Source organism: Petaurus breviceps, unplaced genomic scaffold (assembly GCF_028583685.1).
Source record: "Petaurus breviceps papuanus isolate PSGF00001 unplaced genomic scaffold, PetGlider_PUasm1.0 118, whole genome shotgun sequence".
NCBI classification, from domain to species: domain Eukaryota; kingdom Metazoa; phylum Chordata; class Mammalia; order Diprotodontia; family Petauridae; genus Petaurus; species Petaurus breviceps.
In genome coordinates this window covers 17,056,595-17,077,117 of record NW_027185616.1, presented here as the reverse complement: position 1 = coordinate 17,077,117, position 20,523 = coordinate 17,056,595, and the positions used below count along the sequence as shown (strand labels likewise).

Here is a 20,523-nt window from a genome sequence, read left to right as displayed (position 1 = left end):
CAAGTGTATGAGGCCAGATTTGAACTCAGGTCCTCCTGACTCTAGGGCCGGTACTCTATTCACTTGGCCACCCCAAGTCCTCTAGATCTTAAATATCTCTTGCACCCATTCCTTTTATCTATTTGATCAGTATCTACCTTAGTTTAAATGCTCACAACCACCTGCATACAAGGGTATTGTAATATGTTCTCTGCTTTTGGCCACTGCTGTTTCCAATCCATTGTTCATACATCTGTGAAATAGATATTTCTAAAACATAGAAGTCTGATCACATCAATACCCTCACTCAAAAATCTTCAAATCTTCTGATTTCAAATAAAAGCATGGGTCTACCCCCCCAAAATGTATATATGTATATTTCATGTATATGTTATCATTTTATGATAGCTAAAGTGTTCATATTTTATCTAAGTTTTCAGCAATTTCAGGGCAAGAACTCTCTCTTGTCTAAGAGGTGTGTTTTCCTAAATCTAAGTTAGAATTGTACACACAATAGACAGCTAATGAATGATGTGAACTAAATACTATTATTTGACTGTTCCAGAAGAAGCCTTTGTTCTGTTCTAGATATTCCTAAGGATACCACTGTAATGGTAATGGGGATTTGAAGATCTTCCCTGCCCCTTAATAAGTCTAAGGGAATTTGAAGACTTTGCCTGCTTTGAAAATATACTCTGTCCCCTAATAGGCTGAATGTAATCACATGGAGCCTATGGTGGTAGGAGTTTGCTGAAGGGTAGAACAGAGCCCACAGGAAGCTGGGAGTCAGAGGAGCTAGACACAGTTGGTAGGAGAGGATGCATCCCAGGGAGACAGTTAGGCTTGTGAGTAAATATTGGTTTCTGGGAAGGTTAAAGGAAGCTGTGGCTATCTGTGCTGTTGTGGCTTATTAACTTTTTTGCTACAATGATGAAATTGGCTCACTGGTTTGGGGATTCGGTTTTCTGGTGTCTGAATAAATGTTTTGCTTCTGTCTTCTTTGTGGAGAATCTGTTGTATTTTGTGATTGAGCACTATATTGGTATGTTTATAGTGATCATTAGCTCTGTGACTATTGCACTGGTGCTACAACCACCTTCAAACCTTTGAGCTCAACTTCTTGATTCTATGTTAAGGATGCCCTGGACACATGGAAGAAGATTGATCCCCAGTCCCATACTTTAGATAGGTAGATATGCATCCAGAATGAAAGCCTCATCTTCCAAATTTGTTTAATTGACCAGGCTAATTACTCCAGATCCAATACCCCAAATAGTCTCTGCTTTAATTTTGTTTGATCAATAATGAGATAGATGTCTTTGGCCAAAACCCCAATTTCAAGACTGCTGTCCTCATTTTCTGAATTTATGGGATTTTCTTCTAGAGCTGAAAGGAACCTCAGAGGAATGAAGTCCAATCTCTTTATTTTACTAATGAAGAAACTGAGACCCAAAGGAAGTGAAGTGATTTGACTAAATTATGTAAGTAGAAAGCATCAGAAGTAGGATTTGAAAATATGTACTTCCAATCTATGTTCTCTTCTCCACATTGATCAGATTTCAGACACCTTCTGCCTTTGTTTTGCCCATATATATCTTAGCTTCTCCCTGAAGCATTTGGTTTTGTACTTGAGTCTTATAGTGTTATATGTGTCTTTCTTCCCTTCTAGATTTAAGTCTTCCAGAGGGCAGGGTCCATATTTTATGAGAAATACAATTGCACAAACCTCCTTACACAACACAATGTTTAATGAATGTATATGGAATTTGACTAATTTGTGGATGGGTGAAATGTTCAAAGGAGAAAGTGTAGAATAACAATGGAATTAAAAAACGACCCTTAGGTTATGCCTGAAGATACAAGAAGAGGGAGCTGAACAAATGAAGTCAGGTTCCTCTAAAATGAAGTCAGGTTCCTCTAGAGGGCACAGTTGTCTACCTGCCATTCAGTATCTCCTCCAATGAATGCTTATCAAGGAGGTGAGGGGGTGTGTGAATCGGGTCCCAGGGCTGTAGAATAAGTCAGAAGCCTAACTGAATGCAACAAATTGCTCTAGGCTCTTTGCACAATTCTGATTCTCCTTTTGATCTGTCTGGCTTTAAATTTGCTTGATTTATTGCTTTGACCCTGATTCTTACCTTGCTACTAGATCCCATTGTAGACCAGAGGGGTCATAACTGAAAGTCCATGAACTTTAATAATAATAATAAATAATAATAATCTTATAAATGTGTTACAATATATTTGGTTTCCTTTGTGATTCTACATATTTTATTTTATTCATTTAAAAATATTCTAAGAAGGTCTCCATAGGCTTCAGCATACTGCCAAAAGATTCTATAACTCAAAAAAGAAAAAAAGAAAAGATTAAGAACTCCTGACCTAGACTTAGGTCTTGTCCTTTCTTCTTTGTTTTGGCTCATCTCCTTGTAGCCCACTTATTACTTCCCTGATCTAAAAAGTTCTATTTTTTAGATCAATTCTTTTGTGAAGGCAAAACTAGGCAAACTTTTGCCTCAATTCTTACTTAGCCTTTAATCGCTGAATGGTTTTGCCTCAGACAAACTGAGACCTGGGAAAGACTTTAGCTTAAAAAGGCCCCGGTCTCCCACTGTATCCTTCCTGGGACATCACCAGTCATCCTGACTGTCATCTTGCCACTGGACCCAGATGACTCTGGAGGGAAAGAATGGGACTGATGACTTTGCACAGCCCTGCCTCACTTAAATCCACTTTATAAACAAGTCAAGAGATCACCCTCCTGAGGTCATTGGTCCTCTTCAAGATCAAAGGACCACCACCAAAACCAGAATTGGCTTCTCAACCAGAACTCTGGAAGATTAGCCACCTCATGCTGATAATTCTGTCTCTAGCTCCGCCTGTGCTCCTGGGTTGGACTGTGAGCCCAACAGGTCAGAGTAGAGTATCACAGAAGCCAGAAACAGGAAGAGTTTTCCAAAGGAAAGTGTTGGATGCTACAAAATGGTCAAAGGGAATAAGGACTTTAAAATAGTCTCTGGATTTGGTGATGAAAAGGCCCATAGTGACCTTGGAGAAAGTCTTGCTCAAATTTTCCAACAGTTTTGCTATTTCAACTGGAACTCTTCCAGATGCTGCTGCATCAATTGGCTTTAGCTCAGTTTGTAAAAAAATATTCCTTATTAGTGTTTCTCACATTCTGTACTGCCATCTTCTCAGTATCTAGACAGCCCATCGGCTCTCGTTCCATGGATTAAAGCTGCAATAAGGAAAATTTTCTGAATCATTAGAGCTATTTAAGATTGAAATGGGCTGCTTGATATATGTCTGTGTGGTTTTTTTTGGGGGGTGGGGAAGGAGGGTAGTAGGTTCCACTTTACTGAAGTCTGAAAACATAGATACAACCCCATGTTCTAGTGGGGATTCTTTTACTTATATGGTCTGGGTCATATAGTCTTATGGTCCCTTCCAATTCCGGAATTTTAAAATTTTCTAATGTTGACCTTAATTGTCTAATGCCATTCTAGTGTGTCAATGTGTCAATTCTTGGCAAATTATTTGGTTACCCTTTCATAAACATTCATAGAGCACCATATAATGTTTCTAATGATACTTTTACAACTCCTAATCCCTTGTTCTGGCCTGTGAACATAGTAAAATAGATAGATTTTTTGTTTGTTTTTGTTTATGCATGTGTGCTTTTTGGGGATGCATATGAACACTACTGATATATCACTGAAATAACAATAATTAAAAGCTCTAGTTTCACTCCCTTTTGATTTGGACTATGATGGCTTTTCAAAGTCACCAGGCTAATACTTATATGTTACAAATTGGCTGAACCACCTGCTTGGTAGTTACATGTGTCTTTTCAATGATGTAATCTCTGACTATACTTATAGTTGGCCTCTTTGGGAAAGCATTAGATGTGTTCATCCAGGTTTTTTTGAATACCAGATTATAAATCATCATTTATTTTAAGATGAGACCTTAATAGACCCCTAAATAGGATAAGAACCTGACAAACTACTGCAGTAATTGTTTTAAAGAGGTAACTAGGAAGCTTTGGGGGCAACTAGGTCCAGTGAATAGAATGATGGGCCTAGAATCAGGAAGACTCATTTTTCTGAGTTCAAATCTGGCCTTTGACCCTTGCTAGCTATATGACCCTGGGCAAATCACTTGATCCTGTTTGCCTTAATTTCCTCACCTATAAAATGAACTGGAGGAGGAAATGGCAAACTCCTCTCATATCTTTGCAAGAAAATCCTAAATGGGATCACGAAAAGTTGGAAATAACTAAAAAATGACTGAACAACAACAGAGAAATTTCCTCTAGCCATAATTCTCAATGATGGGGAATTTCATACACAAATTTCATTTGTGTATTGGTCACTTGTGATGTTATTTGTATGAATAGTTTAATAAATCACAATACAGTATTTACTTGTTAGAGTGTGATTTTATAATGATGGGAATTATGACCATTTGAATGGAGTTTTAGAAAGGTCTTAGATATATTGTGTAAGTATACAATAAGTGTGTAAAGATGTTTAGGGGCATAAACTGTATATTTATGTGTTGCAGGCACATAGACTAGTTGCTATAAATTCTGGTTGAATTTTAAAATGGAAATCTCATTACTACTCTATGAAGGTGACTAAGGCATATTAACTGTTTGCTAATACCAGTATCTTTAATGGGAATGATTTACTAAGAGTGAGCCCATAAAGTTATGATTACTTACATTTTAGTTTGATATCTACACTGAAAATAAAATTGAAAGCAAAATTATGAACATATGCAATCTCTGGATAGTTTCCTATCATATGTGTTGGTGGAGGGAAAAAAGGATAATCATATTGACTGATATATTTCTTTGTAATTAAGTATTTTTGACCTGTACCCAAATATTCATATTAGCAAATAGATCCACAAAATGCAATCTAATGAATGGAAATTCTGCTTCATCAAAAATCATTGACACTTTTCACAGGTGTCTCAAACTCAACATACTTAAGCAGAGCTTACTCTTTTCCCTCCCAAACCATCCACCATGGGGGGGGGGAGGGTTGTTCCCCTACTTATGTACAAAACACTTCTCTTCTTCTAGTCACCATGATTAGCAAGCAAGGAATCATCCTGAACTCTTTACTTTCACTGAGTATCCCCTCCAATGAGATGCAAAATCTTGTCAATTCCACCTCTTAAACATCTCTCTACTCGTGCTATGGAACTCTTGTCCACACTGTTATCGACTCGACTCAATTTTTCCAGTAGTTTCCTAATTACATTCACTGCATACAGTCTCTCCCCTTTTCAATCAAACCTCCACACACCCAGCAAAACTTAAACATTTCTATATAAATACATATATGTATACATAGGCATACATACACATACACATTTCTCTCCATATAAATGATATAGCTCAATTTGTAAAAAAAAAATCATTAATTATTAGTGTTTCTCACATTTATACCACCATCTTCTCCATCCCTCTCTCTTTATATACACACACGCACACACACACACACACACTCACACACATAACTCATATATACATACACACGTCTCTTCTTTCTCCATTTGGTGGTGATATAGAATTGTGGTCTGTAATTGTGTACAAAGTTCTCCTGGTTCTGCTCCCCTCACTCAGCATCAGTTTATATAAATCTCTCCAGGTTTTTCTGAAGTCCGTCTGCTCCTCATTTCTTACAGCACAATGGTATTCCATTACATTCACATACCACAACTTGTTTAGTCATTCCCCAACTGATGGGCATCCCCTTGATTTCCAATTCTTTGTCACCACAAAAAGAAGAGAGTTCGGGGCGGCTAGGTGGCACAGTGAGTAAAGCACTGGCCCTGGAGTCAGAAGGATCCGAGTTCAGTTCCTGCCTCAGACACTTAACAACCACACAAAAAAACTAGCCGTGTAACCTTGAGCAAGTTACTTAACCCCAAATGCCCTCCAATAGGAAAAAACAAAGACAAAAACAAAAAGAAGAGAGCTTACATTCTAATGAGGGAGACAACATGTAAATATAAAATACATACAAAATGTAATATATTTTATCATTATATATTACAATAATATATTACATAAATAATATAATAATATATTATAATAATATAAATATTATATTATTTTTAATATAACATAAAATATATTTTATTTTATACATGCTTGTACATATAAAATATAAGCAGAGCAGATGAAAAGTAACCTCATGTAGGAAGACTAGAATGTCAGGTAGGACCAGGATAGTGGTCCTACAGATAATGGCATTTGAACTGAGTCTGGAAAGAGACAAAGTATTTTAAGAAGCATAAGTTATAAGGAAGGATATTCTAGGCATGAAGGACAGCCAGTGCAAAAACACAGAGATGGGAGATCATATGAGGAGAGTAACATAGACCAGCATGTTTGGATCATAGAATACATGTAAGGGAGTAAAGTATAAAAAGACTGGAAAGGTAGGAAGGGACCGAGTTGTGAGGAGTTTTCAATGCCAAACATAGGACTAAAAACATGTGGACTTCTTTGCTAGTGTGAGGATTTTTGGCATGGGTCAAAAATGATGGATTACCAAGAAATATATATGTCAATATGACTGTCCTTTTTTCTTCCACCAACACATATGATAGGAACATATTCAGAGATTGCATATGTTCACAATTTTGCTTTCAATCTTTTTTTCAGTATAGATATCAAAATAAAGTGTAAGTAATCATAACTTTCTAGGCTTACTTTTAGTAAATCAACTGAGTGAAGGGAGTGGGGGCAATATATCCTTACCTGTAAATATATCATATCCTCCCAAGAGAAGATAAGCTCCTTGAGTACAGGGACTGTGCCACTTTTGTATCTGTATCCCTAGCAGATATCACAATTCCTAGAATATCATAGGTGCGTAATATATATATATATGCATATACATATATATATATTGATATTATAGTAAGAAATATAGTTGAACCTGTTAATCATTTCCAGGCTTAATATTAAAGACTAGAACTAGAGAGTTTTAGCAGAGAATCAAAAGCAAAACATCAAGTATTTGACATTGAGCAGACAACATTTGGCCTATTTGTTTAGAGACATAACATTTAAGAATATGATCTGGAAAGCTTTTTTTCTTTAAAGCCAAGTTGTGAAGTATAATAGAACAGCAGAATCCCCTCTGTGCTCACTCCTCCCCTCACCACAGGCACACTTGCAGGTTAAAGTCCTCAGGGGGTCAGCTGCTGCCCCAGGTTGTAGGGATAATCCTTGTGGATGGCTACTCTCCTGACAATTTAGCTTCTTAGCCACCACTGGCATGCTTCACATTAACATTTATCAAAGAGACTCAATCAACTATTAACAAAAGTATTCACTCAAATAGCATAGCAGGAACAATTGTTCTAAAGCATTTCCTACCTGGGTGCCCTTTCTTACCAATATGTGGTGTCTCTTTCAGAAACTGGACTCAAATTTGAAGTGTGATAATAAATAGTGTGGTGCACATGCAGGGAATTCATGAGGCCAAGGCAACTCACAGCTCCCAGAATTCAGGGCCCTAATGTTTCTCTACTCTCTGAAAACATGGGACTTAAATGTGTTCGTTCTCTCTCTCTCTCTCTCTCTCTCTCTCTCTCTCTCTCTCTCTCTCTCTCTCTCTCTCTCTCTCTCTGTCTCTCTCTCTCTCTGTCTCTCTCTGTCTCTCTCTCTGTCTCTGTCTCTCTCTCTGTCTCTGTGTCCCTCTCTCTCTCTGTCTCTCTCTCTCTGTCTGTCTCTCTCTCTCTGTCTCTGTGTCCCTCTCTGTCTCTCTGTCCCTGTCTCTCTGTCTCTCTCTGTCTCTGTCTCTCTCTGTCTCTGTCTCTCTCTCTGTCTCTCTCTGTCTCTCTTTCTGTCTCTCTCTCTGTCTCTGTCTCTCTGTCTCTGTCTCTGTCTCTCTCTGTCTCTCTGTCTCTGTCTCTCTGTCTCTGTCTCTGTCTCTGTCTCTCTCTCTCAAACTGTACTTAAAATATTTACTGCTGGAAGTGACATCTGGGCTGGATGGGTGGTTCTGTTACCTAACTGGGTTACTCTGCTACTGGACTTCATGACCATAGTACCTCAGTGGAATAAGTTGATTCACTACTTTCTCTTGGCCTGCTAAACTTGGGTTTAATACTCAATGACAGCTGCAATCTCTACCACTTTTGCCTTGAATCTCAGCTGCAGCCCTCAAGTAAGATAGGATTGTATCCTTCCAGAAAAAGCAGAAACCCTTAGCCTATATTTGGTAGGAACATCTCTAGTTCTGTTCCTTAGACTGGGCTCTGAGTTTCTTTTTCATTTCCCATGAAACAGGTCATAGTGCTGAAAGGACTAGCCTTTGATTTTCTTTTCTAACTCTTCTAATGCTTCTAAAGAGAGACTTCACTCTAATTTACAGTGACTAACTTAAAGTGATCAAAACTTCATCTCTTCAGGCTGTGGACATATGTCCAATGATCACCAAATACCTCTGGGGTTCAGGGATCAGCAGTCCTTTAACCCAAAATTTCTCTTGCTGATGAAAATAAATAGGGAATTAATAAGAAATAATGTACTGAGGCAATCTATGAACTAAGGCAAGCCCATTGTCTTTGCTGCTTTCCTGTATTTGTGAATATCTCTCTTTGACCCCTATAATCTACAAACTTGCCCAAGTATAAAAAGGGGTACACTCTTACAGAACTTATGTAAAAGACCTGAATTCTAGTCCCATTCCTATAACAAATTACTTTTATGATATTGTACAAGTTACCTAATATCTCTTAAATCAATTTGACAAAAATTTATTAAGAGCCTACTCTATAAGTCACTGTGCTAGGTACTTATGGAGACCAAGATGAAAACCATACAGTCCTTCCCCAAGAAACTTTCATTCTGCTGGTAATACAACACATATATGAATAAATAAATGAATTAATAAACAAATTAATTAATAGTATATGCAAAATACTGGAAAGTAATTTCAGGAGGAAAAGAGTCCTAATCCCTAGGGTTCCATATAAACTGCATGTTGGATGTGAGCTGTGATTTGGAGGATGGTAGGCATTCTGGCAGGTAGAGGTGAAGAAAAAGATAGTCCAGAGATGAAAAGCCATGGAGGTGGAAAATGGAATCCCATAGGGAGAATACATAGCAGAACAGGTTGATTGGAATGTACAATGAATGGGGATGATAGCAAATCATTATGCAAAAGTAGGTAAGAGACAGATTATGGAGGGCTTTAAATTCTAGGCTGAAGTATTCATATTTCCGCATATAGGAAATAGGGAGACATTCATTTTTGTTTCATTTTGTTTTGACTGAGGGAAGTGATGTTAAAACACAGCTTTGTTTTAGAAATATAAGTTTGACAATTGTGTGAACAATGGATTGGAGATGAGCAATTCAAGGCAGGCAGTGTATTACAATATACAGGTAAAGAGGTGATGGTGATGGTCTAAGCTAGGGCAGATACTGAACAAGTGAAGGAAAGAGGGTGGGTGTAAGAGATATTGTTTATGTAAGATCAACGTGACTTGGGGCAGACTGAATATGGGAGCAGTGACTGAAAAACTGACAATGATAACAATGCAGTGACTAGAAGGATAGTAATGGGAATTAGGAAGTTCAAAGGTAGCAGAGGTTTGGGAAGAAATACAGTAAGTTCCATCTTGGTCTGCAAACTCCCTCCATCAGTACAGATGAGTCATGTATAGTATTAGAGAGCCTGGGGCATTGAAAGGCCATTAAATTTCATGGTCACACAGCTAGTATATATGTGTGTGTGTGTGTGTGTGTGTATGTGTGTGTGTGTGTGTGTGTGTGTGTGTATCCAGATCTTTACTCAAAGACTAAATCATCATTCTTCTCACAATATACGTAACATGGCTTTTTGGAAGAAATGCAAGGAGTTCTATTTTGGACATGCTGAGTTCAATATGCTTACAGGACATTAAGATGTAAATGTCTATCAGGCAGTTGATAATTTAAGGTTAGAGTTCAGGCAAGATATTAGGGTTGGCTTTATATCCATATCTTTATAAAGGGCTGTGAAGAGGAGACATTTGCTCTTTGAGACAGGACACATAGTGCCAGATTCTTCAGAATCAACTCTAGATGTGGAGAGAGACAGAGAGGCAGAGAAAGAAAGAGACAGAGAGTGAGAGAGAGAGAGAGAGAGAGAGAGAGAGAGAGAGAGAGAGAGAGAGACTTTGAAAACTGCAGACATATAGAAGTCTGATATTCAATATGTCTCTTATTTCCAACTTACCTCCCTAGAGAGTTCTGGGAGTGTACCCTTGAGTAAGATCATGACCTCTCCCTCAGTTGAGCTGAGATCTCATTTTACTCTCATCTAAAGAACTCATTCACTCTTACATATTGTTTAAGATTTTCTATTCTGTATAACTTCTCCAACACCTGTTTACTGTTTTCTTGGATGAATAGATTTACTAGTTATTCATTTTTTTTGTATAGTCTATTGTATATCTAATATTTGGTAGGAAGGAATCAAATTGCTGAACATAAGGTAAGGGATAGCAACCAGGGAAGTGGCTTTTTGTTCTAAAAATTATGACCCCAGACTAGCAATATTTGGGCGTGCAAAAAGATATAATTCTAGCTCAGTGCCAGGCTTTCATAGATATCTGTCAACGCTTCCTATGAGCCACATTTGGATAACTCATGCTGACATAAATAACCTATCTGGGATACACATAAATTATGTGTTTGGGAATTACCTTGCAACACATGATATTTGAAGTCATGAAGCTGATGAGGCCACTAAAGGAAGACAGTGTAGAGAGAGAAGAGAAAAGGGCTCAGAATGCTCTTACTCATTGGGCAGAATTATAATGATAACACAGCAAAGGAAACTAAAGAGTGGCTGTGTAGGTAGAAAGAAAACCAAGCAAGAAGAGTGTCATAGAGGGAGGAAAGGGCATCCTAGAAGATACGGCTGTCAAAATCAGCAGAGAGCCCAAGAATGTTAAAAACTTTTTAAAAAGCCATTAAATTTAGCAATAAGAGGTCTTTGGTAATCTTGGAGGAAGTAGTTTCAATCTACTGGTGTGCCTCAGTTTCTCTATATGTAAAAAGAATATGCCTTCTGGTTCTCAAAAAAACAGTACATTTTAACAATTCATTTTGTGCATATAATAAGAGGCTCTGAGATGGATGGGTCAGGTTTTAAATGTTTTATTTTATTAATGGTGACTATTGTAAGTAGTGATAGTATTAATATTAAAAAGATAATGAGATAGTCATATATCTTATCCTAGTTTCAGCAGCACTGGAGAGTTGTTTGAAAGGACAGATAATAGATTGTCTACATTATTCGAATTATGTGTTTATTATTTAATTCTCTATCTAAATTGGAAAGTAGTTAGTTATGCTAGCACGGGAAATGATAGTAGAAGCCTCAAGATAATGATTCTCCCCCTCCTCATCTCTGCCTCCTGGCTTCTCCGGTTTTCATCAAGTCCCATCTAAAATCCCAAGTTCTGTAGGAAGCCTTTCCTAATGCCCTCCTGCATCCTTCCCCCCAATGCCTTCCTTTTGTTGATCATTTCCATTTTCTCTTGTATATGGTTTGTTTATATATAGTTATTTGCATGTTATGTTCCACAATAGACTATGAGCTCCTTGAGAACAAGGACTACCTTTTGTCTTTCTTTGTGTCTTCGGTGCTTAGCACAAAGCCTGGCACATAATAAATGATTTTTGACTGATTGATTTGCAAAGGTGATGAACAGTGACTGACCAGGTGACTGATTATTAAGTCAATGGACTAGTTAATCCAAAAATGAGTATATAGAGAGTTAGGTCATGACAGTTCTGTGGGCAGGTAAGTGTCACACTGGATAGAGTGCAAGACATGAAATCAGGAAGACGAGTTCAAATTTGGCCTCAGAAACTTAGTAGCTATGTGCTGTTGGGCAAGTCACTTAACCCTGTTTGCCTCAGTTTCCTTATCTATAAATTAAGCTGGAGAAGGAAAAGGTGAATGAACCACTCCAGTATCTTTGTTCAGAAAAGCCCAAGTAGGGTCATGAAAAGTCAGATGTGACTGAAAAATATCTGAACAATAACACCAAACACCAACAAATGATTATTCCAACTAGTATTATTTGATTTTAAAAATTCCTGTGCTTTAAAACATCATAACTACTATTTGAAAAGAAATATCCTCAACTAAGTGAATATATTTGGAGGTGGTGGGGGGGATTGTTTAATTCAATATAGATTTTCTTAGAACTCCAAATCTCTTTCAGTGGCAGAATGATTTTTTTTTTAAAAACAACCACAACAAAGACTAACTAAATATTAAACCAAATACAAAATACTTTATACTAAGATATTAAGGTCCTGTATTTTTTTTTTATTTCATTGATGTATATGTAAGGAGAATCTATATACTCTCAGAAATTCTTTGTGGTTGATTATGGAGTTTGGTGGGAATCCATAGTATCACCCTTGAAAATAGAAGCAGATTATATTATATTATATTATATTAATTATACCACAAATTCTGCATTAGATTTGCAGTTAAATACGCACACACAACTAGACCAACCTTGAATCTTTCATGTTCTTATTGTATAAATCTTTGTTGTTTTTTGCAAAATTGTCCCATGTATATTGACCCAAACCTAATCTACTTTATAAAATTCAAAAGAAGTAAAACAAAAACTGGGGGTGGGGTGGGGGAGGGAGTAGCCATGGCAGCATGACAGAATAATGCATATGATTTAATAAATTCCTTAACAAAGAGTGGTTTTGTTTGCATACGCTAACAGAGAAATTGAGGGTGCTAAATTCTAGTCCTGATGCTTATTGAATCACAGTCTGAATTTGAATCAAAGCCTCCTACAAAAACTTGTTGATATCATGATGAAAATCCTTTTGAAACTCTTTCTGACCAAGTCAACATTAATACTTGGAAGAGAATGCAGAAAATCCTCTGGCATAAAATTTTCCTCAGCAGTCCTAGGGGCCTACATAATTCTCAGGAGACAAAGGAATTCTTCTGTTGGGCACTTAGAAGGCAATTGAATTGTGAGATGAAATGCTGAATCATAGAGAGTTTTTCTAAAGTGAAGACATATTCCCATGTGTAAAGTATGGATACTTGCCAATGATTTCACAAGGGACATGGAAAAGATTATTAAGATGTTTGTTTCACATTTCTAGTTTCTTAAAGGAAAAGCAAGAAGTAGTATGATGCTATAGCAGAGAGAGGGCTGGCCTTGGAGTGAAGAAATTGTGAGTTCAAGATCTATTCCTGACACATATTGTCCATATGATCTTGGGTAAGTCATTTGACTTGCCACCAAATAACTCTCTAAGAGTATGTATCTTAGATAAAATCTATTCCTTACATTAATGAATCATGATAGGAGGGAAGAAGTGAAGAAAGTTATACTAAATTATTACCATTACTGACCCTTCTATGTTGTACATGAATGTACATGTAATTATGACTTTTGCAAAATTGATACATGCATAAAACCTAAGCCTAATCTATTTTTTAAAATTGTCATCTGAATTTACAAACCTCTGAAGGCTACTTTCTAGCAATATCCACACTAAAGTTGATCACTCCAAATATTTTAATTTTTTGAAAATATGGTATAGTGTTGGGCATTAACATCATAATCAAAACACTGGAAAAAATTCTTTTAAAAACTCTTGAGTTAATTGTGATTTTATTGATTACTTCTTGTTACACTATAGTGTCATATCCACAATAATAATAGTACTAGCTAAGTTTAAACTCTAAAATTAAATGGCAGTTGGCTCAATTTAGTTTCTTATATAGTCCTCTATAACCAAAGAAACATTCATTCATTTATTCAATAATTGGCTCCATTTACTCCTTTTTCATTATAGTTAAACAACACTTTAATTAGAGGAATAATTTCCCTTTTAAGTCTAGAAATGTTTGTTGGCTATATGTACTTACTCTTTTTTAACAACAGTGACACTAGATCTCAATTTTTAGATCATCTATTTGTTTTTTGAAGAACTTCCAGTAATAATACTGGGCACAAACAAATGAATAGGTCAATAAAGACATGAGGTGGCCTCTATCTCTGGATTCCAAGGTAGAAAGAGAAAAGCTATGGTTTCAGAGACCAAATGACTCATCAAAGGCCAGAAGGAAAAGCTTCATGGGAATTTAACATCCTGTTCAGCAACCTGGAGTTCTTTCAACCTCCAACCATATCTGCTTCTGGGAGAGTCTCTCCAAAACAAAAGTAACCCTGATAGTCATTCTTCACTTCAATTGTTGAATTTTGTTCTTTCCTGAAAAATGAATCTCATGTTATTTACTCCACATCTGAAGGGGATGGAGATGCAATTTGATTTCTCAGAAGTTTAGGCCACAACAGGCAAGCAATATTGTATGAAATTCTTGCTTGTTACAGTACATGCTACTTACATGAAAATCCTTCATAAGATCTATTTAAAGAAATCAGAGGAAGGAGATTGCTGTTTTCCTAAAAAACACAAAGGAATATAAGGTCGAGAAAATAATGTTGACATTGTTTTTTCCTGATTGATATTGTTTTTATTTATGCTTTTGAAATTTCCATGGTTTCTTGATAAATTATACAGAAAGGCACACAAAATTGTATAAATTAGATGAGGAAAATATATAACACATTATAATCAATATACACACAAATGCACACATGTAGATACACATATACCTATGTACATATATGTATATATGTGTGTACACATATATACACACATAGTTGCATGTGTTTCAATGACAAAAATTTACAATTTAAATTTAAACTTAAAATACTTCTTTCCCTCAAGTACCTTACATTCTACCACAGGATGCAGCCTATAAACAAATAAGGAAACATCAGTTTCTTTGAGGACTAGCAAGCAAAGAGATTAAAAGAGGTTTTTCCTGTTAGAGATGAGAAGAGGCACCTGAACAAAGCTTCGAATGAAGTAAAAGATTCCAAGAGATTAAAACGAGAGAATACCTTCCTGTTTTTCTTCCATCATGTTTATCCTGTGGACCATAGCACACCAATAACTGTCCCTGAAGTTTTCTTGGCAAATATACTGGAGTGGTTTGCCATTTCCTTCTCCAGTAGATTAAGAGAAATGGAGATTTAGTGGTTTACCCAAGGCCACACAGCTAGTATGTATCTGAGACCAGATTTCAACTCAGAAAGATGAGTCTTCCTGACTTCAGGACTAGTACTGTATCCACTGAGCCATCTACTAGGAAAACAGAGGTTAAGTGATTTGCCCAAGGTCACACAACTAGCAAGTAACTGAGACTGGATACGAATTCAGGTCTTGCTGACTCCAGACCCAGTGCCACTGAGTACTAGAGTACCTTCTAGGCCTATGCAAAGACATATAGGTAAGAAACAAAAAGCAGAGTTCAAGGAATATCAATCAGTCCTATTTGGCTAGAATGTGAAGTGTAAATAAGAAAAAAATAAAGTCTGGAAAGGTATTTGGATTAATATATACACATATGTGTATATGTAATAATATCAGTATGTATGTATATTTACATATGCAGATATTTGTGCCTATGTATATACCTATATATACATAGTATATGTATGTATATATAGCTATGTACATATGTCTATATAGGAATATATATGTATACATCCATAAATATATGTGCATATATGTATATACATATATGTTGATTTTATATTTTTGCCATTGAATACTCAGCACCAAAGTGCATTGCACATAATAAATACTTGATAAATAATTATTAAATTCACTAATTGAATACTCACATATGCTCATACGTATCCTTACAGATATTTTCCCCCCAAAGGGGGAAAAATTCCAGAAGGAATGGAAAGTCTTCTTCTGAAGTATTTTGCCAAAATGATTGTTTTCTGTGTGAAGATGACCTTAACTATAATGGAGGCGGCAAAGAGGTCCAAGAGCTGTTTTTTCTAGGAAGGAATAAACCACAATCTCATGCTAAAATATTGGAAAATATGTTGTCTTAAGATATTATCCACTATAACAAGAATCATCATTAAATTAAAATCAGGTTATGGGCAACCAAATTATTTGGTTTTATTATTAGTTGTAATTTATTAGACAGTTAAATACATTTTATTGTATTTGACTATGTAGCTAATTTTCCTCATCTCTCTCTGTAAATTCTAAGGTTAATAGTTATATTGGCATGTCCTTGGACAAAAAAAAACCCAGTTATTTCACTGGACACATGGGGGTATACTAAATATTTTAATTGATTCTCTTTGATACTGTTCTCTGTCATATTTTGAATAGTTAGGAAATAATGCTGAAGTTGGTGATCAAGTAAAAAGACCTTGGGAAATTACAGTGTCAGTGACAATTACCACTGTGTCTCTAGCATCATAATCACGCCATTACGGATTCTAATTTGGCCAGCAATGTACCAGCAACGTAAACAGTGCCTGTCACTTAATGACCATAGGGAGCATTCTCTGTTCTTCCTTTTGCTTCAGGTCCTTAACTTCTCCAGCTGGTTGTTTTAAACACACTACAAGAACGACATTTCAGACCCTGTTGCTCACATAGAGTCAATTTTGCAACAGTAAAATGCCTCTTAAAATAGGATTTTACTCTAGGGGGAAAAACTCTCCATAAAATAGTCACAATGCACTTTCAATGACTAATTTAGGCCGTTACATGGCAAAATAAGGGATAAATCAAACTTTTCATAACACTAGCATATAGGAACAGTTTTAATTTTTAACGGCAAATACCTACATTAATCTGAGGCTAAAATAACAGACCACTGCCTTAAAATCTTCCAACATGTTCTTTCACAGTTCATAAAAAATATTTCTCTCCGCAAATATTGACAGCCTGGTAGGCCTAGGGTGCTTGTATTTCAAGGAACATTATAAGCTGAGGTCTTTTTTTTTTTTTTTAAGTGCCAGGAGTATTTAGTTTGAAATCTTAATTGCCTCTAAGTGTGGGAAGGCAGACCTGGAGATTAATGTGAAAGCAGGTTACCAGATTTACTCCCTTGCTTTCACCAAAACCAGATTCAATGGCCCAGCCCCTCATTTCCCCCCTCCCAACTCCCCCCCCCCACACACAAACACACCTCAGAACTGGTGTGAATTTAATTTTTTTTAACATACGGAGTATAGGTGAAGAAAGGTAAGATAGCAATCTCTGATTCCCAGAGTAAACCGGGGTGTCCCTATTTCTCCATAAGCTTCATAGCCTGATTGCAGCTTTGAGGGATCAGTGACATTTGGAAGGGAGAAACTCAATGGAAGGATAGTCAGGTTTGATTGCAGTGTTCTTTGTACCCTCCTCCCTTCCCGGAAAAAGGCAGATTTATAATTATAGTTCAGAAGGGGCCGGTGCGGGGGGGGGGGGGGGGGGCAGAGGGAGGAAGTTTCTGCAGCCTTGACAATGGCCATTCCCTCCTTGTCACAACCAGCCTTTGGTGCAACTCCGAATCTGTCTCCTCCTCCCCCTTCCCTTCCCCCTTTCCAGGCTCGACCTGGCAATCGCTGGCACAGTTAAATTCCAGCAATTTCTTCCCATACCCCCCAAACTACTACAAGCTATTACTACTACTGCCCTCCCTTTCTGTACGCCTCCAGCGCCTTCTTCCCCAAACAACACGACGCTGGGGGGGGGGGGGTTAAAGCCAGGGAAAGGGGGTAAAAAACACCCCGACAATCAATCGTCGGAAAAGCCAGCGGTAAACCACGCGCATCCCCAAGCCGACTCAGGCAGGCTTGGTCTGTCCTGCGCAGTTTCTGTGGTTCCATGCACAGACAGGGAGCGAAGGCTGGAGCCTTTACAGGCACACACGCATACGCGCATACAGTAGACCTGTCTCTCCAGGCACATTCTTCCACACCATCACCCCCTCCTCCCGGTACTCCCGGAGTAGCCGAGGGGGCCGAGTGACAGCGCAGGCTCACCAACCCGGGCTGGGGTGGGCAGGAATTCTCGCCGTGCCCAGCCAACGGGAGAGCCGCTTCCGGAGCCTCTAGCGTCGGGGGGAGGTGGGCCTAGCGAGGAGTAAGAAGGAGGGGCCAGAGTTTAGGAAGAGGAGGGGAAGGCTGTCATCAATGAAGTCATATTCATAATCTAGTCCTCTCTCTAGCTCTGTTTCTGTACTCTGGGTGACTCAGAGAGGGAGAAGATCCATCCAGCATACTCTTCACCAGCAAGGTAAATATAACTTACAACTCCCTTCTCCCCATCCCCCCACCCCTGCTCCTGCAGCAGCTGCGGTCGCACAACCCCCTCCCGAGCACACTCAGCCTTCACCAGCATTTATTCATTATTATCATCATTATTATTGATTGTACATGCACAGAGACCAAAACAAGCGAAGAAACGAGGGAGCAGCCAAACGAACCAAACAACAACATTCTTCACCGGTCTCAGGTGAATAAGGAACAGACAGCACAGCACCTGGGTGGTTGTAGAAGAGGGGAGGAGGGAAAGTTTCCAGGAGAGCTGGGTTCTAATAATAACAGTAATCATGACTACTTAATGGGGACAAGAACAAAAAACCAGACACACAATCCTGTACCTGGCTACCAAGTCACCGATGCGCAGCCAACTCAAGGTTGCAAAACACACACATACACACACACACATACACACACACTACAACGCAGATAAATGGGCAAGGTTGCATTCCCTCCCTCCTCCCCCCCCCCCCCCGCATTAAAAACCTCGGAGGGGAAAAGGGGAGGAGGGGAAAAGAGGGAGGATGGAAACGCGACAGTTCATAATAAGAAATCATCATAGTAACAGTTGGAGGGGGAGGAGAGAGCAAAATCAAAAGCTTGTCACAGAGCACTGGTAGCCCCTGGCTGCTTTCTCCCAGGGACTTGTTTCAAGAGCTCGGGCAGCGGCAGGGACAGAAATAGATCGAAAGCAGCAACAGTCGGGGAAACCGAGGCTCGGCTCCGCCGTGGCGGCGGCGGGGGCTGCGAAGGTGGGAAGCTGCGGCGGCGGCAACAAGCAGGGGCGGCAGGAACCTGGCGGGTAGGTTGGACCTGAGTGCTTTCACCTCCCCCCCCCCCCCCCTTTCCTCCAACGGTGACAGACCGGTGGACTCTTATGGTGCTGCTGCTACTGCTGCTGGGAGGGGAGGAAGGGTTGAACAGTGGGTTGCAGGAGAATCGCACCCCTTGCCTTCTTCCCCTGTCTTCTCTGTGCACCAGTGAGTGCCCACCCCAGTGCCTGCCTGGCAGGAGCCACGGGGAATTGGTTTGGTGCATGTGTTTGGAGGGGGCATGTATGGGGCGGCGGCAGCTACAGCCTGGGTGCCCGGGCTGCCGCCGCCGCCGCCGCTGCTGCCGCTGCCACCGAATGTTGAATGTTGAAGTTGAGTGTGTCCGGCCCGGGCTTAGCAGCTGGGCGGGTGGAGGTGGGGAGAAGTGGAGGAGGAGGAGGAGGAGGAGGAGGACGGGGAGAGGGAGAAGGAGGAGGTCTGGCTGCCCCCTCCCTTTTTTTCTAGGGCAGTGGGAGCCGAGGGTGCCGCGAGCTATCCCTTTCAGGGTCAGCGGCGGGGGTGCGAGTGGGATGGGGAAATCAAGTGAGTGAGAAGGGGAGAAATGGAGCTTGTTAAGAGTGAGTGGCTGCAGCAGCAGCAGCGGCTGCGTTAACCAGCCGAGCCAAGGAGGCCATGATCCGGATAATCTCCCTGTCTGACTGTCACTAACATTACACTCACACACACAGACACACACACACATACAGACACACACTCAAGTGCAAGGTTTAGAGGTGGAGGGCGAGGGGGGGGGGGGGGAGTTGCTGCCTGGTAGGAGAGGGTCCAGAGTCTCCTGATCACCGATGCCTCTTCTCGTTCCTTGGCTTTTAGTTTTGTTGGGTTCTGATCGAATCTGGTTCGGGTTCTGCCCCCTCCCTTCCCGTTCTCCACCCCCTCCCGCCCCCCAGCGCCCAGAGCTCCTCTCCTCCTTCTGGTTGCCTTGCAAAACACAGTCACGCGAACTGCAAAGGTGTCGCGATTCACTTCCCCAAATAGCCTGTCCAGCTCGTCCCTGACTTGGCCCCGGCCATTCCCCGGGCCGCCGCCGCCGCCGCCACCTCGGGTGCAGAACAGCGGGGCCGGACATTCGGGCATGCCCGGTGCCTTGCATCCAGCGCATCTGTGTATGCCTGGCTTCATCTGGAAGATAAATGGATCGCCCCGTGCTTTGAACGCTTCCCGGCCCAAAGACTTCGTTTATTTCCGGTAAACGCGGGGAAATTGCCTCTTGCGTCTTTCCCCCAGCTTTTTCTTGGCTGTAGCCAGTGTGCAGCTTACCTAGAGGAGATGGTGAAGACCAGGGTCCTCCTGTTTTCATTTGTTTTTTAATGGTCGGAAGGCAGGGAGGGGGGCGGCATGGAACTTGCCCCTGTTGCTTTGGAGGGGGAGGGGGTCTGCCGCATCCAGACCCCAGGAGGGAAGTTTGGAGAGGTCTGAGGCAGAAAAGTTTGGCAGGGTAGATAACTAAGGGGGAGGGGAAGGGAGAGAGCGGTGGAGGACCCCGGGGGTTTGCAGCTAG

The 20,523-nt window shown here is 39.8% G+C and overlaps 1 protein-coding gene and 1 long non-coding RNA gene across 9 annotated transcripts in view; one reads left to right on the top strand and one right to left on the bottom strand.

Annotated features, from left to right (window-relative positions):
- Nucleotides 1-20,523, top strand: part of SMARCA2 (SWI/SNF related BAF chromatin remodeling complex subunit ATPase 2) — a 289,270-nt gene that overhangs the window by 54,102 nt on the left and 214,645 nt on the right. For 3 of the 8 annotated variants that reach the window (XM_069086747.1, XM_069086776.1, XM_069086755.1), the window contains exon 2: nucleotides 1,364-1,460. The exons of 1 other annotated variant lie outside the window; for it this stretch is intronic. The gene's annotated coding sequence lies outside the window, so the exon portion shown is untranslated. Of the gene's footprint in view, nucleotides 1-1,363; nucleotides 1,461-18,012; nucleotides 18,167-18,833; nucleotides 18,995-19,917; nucleotides 20,211-20,523 lie in introns of those variants that run through there. 4 more of the 8 variants (XM_069086785.1, XM_069086721.1, XM_069086728.1 and 1 more) reach the window with 3 other exon arrangements.
- On the bottom strand, nucleotides 13,653-16,156 carry LOC138160225 (uncharacterized). The gene is made up of 3 exons (XR_011168106.1): nucleotides 15,757-16,156; nucleotides 14,409-14,466; nucleotides 13,653-14,272 (listed from the first exon to the last, which is right to left on the bottom strand). It is a non-coding gene; the product is annotated as an uncharacterized lncRNA (long non-coding RNA).